Genomic DNA, 1,798 nt, shown 5'->3' with positions numbered 1-1,798 from the left:
TATCATAGGGTTTCCAACACTGTAAACATTATGGAAGCAGACTGCCACATCTTCCTCCCACAGAGCATCTGGTGGGTTTGTACTGTTGACCTTTCAGTTAGTAGTCAAGCACTTTAGCCACTGTGCCATCAAAACACAAAACAAAGCTCATGGCTATGAAATTGATTCTGACTCATAGAAACCCTGTACAGAGTTTCCAAGACTAAATCTTTATGGGAGTAGGCAGCCTCATTTTTCTCTGGAGGCAGAGCTAGTGGATCTGAACTGGAGACTTTGTGTTTATCAACCCTGCACCTAACCTACAGTGCCACCAGGGTTCTCACTATAGTTCATAGACTCGTGATTAAACCAGCAAACTATTTTCATATTCAGCTAAATTAGGTGAATGAAATGATCCTGAAGGCTCCTCTAACTCTCTTGATTGGTGTTTCCAAAGGTTAGAAGCCACAGACAGAAGAAAAGGTAGAGAAATTCATGAAACCCAAGAACAATTTGATGACAGATCAATTAAGAAAAACATCTACTCTAACATCACTAGCTTGGATAACCTTGGCCGTGGTCTGTAGCTAGCCACTGATCTGAGATAAAGTGCTCACTAGAAACTTAGAATAAGAAGGAATTACATTATATTTTCTTCAGAAAAATAACACTATTCATCTTAAAAGGTTTTTCTTTATATTTAAATCTCTCTTCTTTTTCTTTTTTGGGGGTGGGGGTGGAGAGGGATTAAAATAGCCTTTCTTTCCCCAAAACATGTTGGTGATATTAAATGATAAGTGTGTTTGTCTAATACCTTTACATAATAAAATAAAAGGTTTACAACCTGTGTCAGCTTCCAAAGTTTACACTAATTTTACTAGTCTTGGTAATTTAAATTTTGAGACTACTAATGTATAGATGATGCATTTCTATTCACACACATTTTACATCAAACTGTTTGCAAAACTGTCCTACTTAGGAAGAGGAGGTGATTTTGGCTGCTAACAATTTTGTTTGGTATTAGCAACACAATGAAAAGAAAACCCAAGTCCTCACAACGGGACCCATAGATGACAGGCAAACAGAGAAAAGATGAAAGCTGTCAAGGATTTCATTTTATTGGATCTGCAACAATCAATGCTGATGGCCGCAGCACTCCAGAACTCGGGCGACACAGCACATCGGGCAAATCTACCGCACAACCCAAGACCTCCTTACAACTTCGAAGAGCAAGGGCGACGTCACTTTGAGGACTGAGGTGTGCCTGACAGAAGACACGTCATTTCCATCGCCTCACGTGTACACAAAAGCTGGAAAGTGAATAAGGAAGACCTCCGAAAAATTGCTGAATTTTCATTATGCTATTTGTGAAGAATCTTGAAAGTCCATGAACTGCCAGAAGAACAGACAAATCTATTTTGGAAAGAGTACAGCCAGAATGTTCTTTGGAAGGAAAACTGGTGAGACTTTGTCTCCTGTACTTTAGAGAGACCAATTCCTGTGAGGACATTATGCTCATTAAAGTGAAGAGTCGCCCTCAAAGGTGCTAAGACTGACATAGTAGCTGTAACAATGGCTCAAACCTAACTACAAATGGGAGCCTGATGCCGGACTGGGCATTGTGTCATGGCAAGGCTGACTTGACAGCTCTAATAGGAACAACTGCACGTTTCTCACAAATACCATGTATATTTGTGTATGAGCCGAGTTCTTCAGCACACGTTTTATGCAGTTGCTGTGGTAAACTTAAGTACCCTGGATGATATGCGGGTTGGCTTATACTGGAGTATCTACGGTACCCCTTTCTGGGTTTCACCTC

The sequence above is a fragment of the Echinops telfairi genome, unplaced genomic scaffold (genome assembly GCF_000313985.2).
Source record: "Echinops telfairi isolate 266 unplaced genomic scaffold, ASM31398v2 ScPeMD7_2291;HRSCAF=2852, whole genome shotgun sequence".
In the NCBI taxonomy this organism is placed as follows: domain Eukaryota; kingdom Metazoa; phylum Chordata; class Mammalia; order Afrosoricida; family Tenrecidae; genus Echinops; species Echinops telfairi.
Note: the sequence above shows the minus strand (reverse complement) of the source record.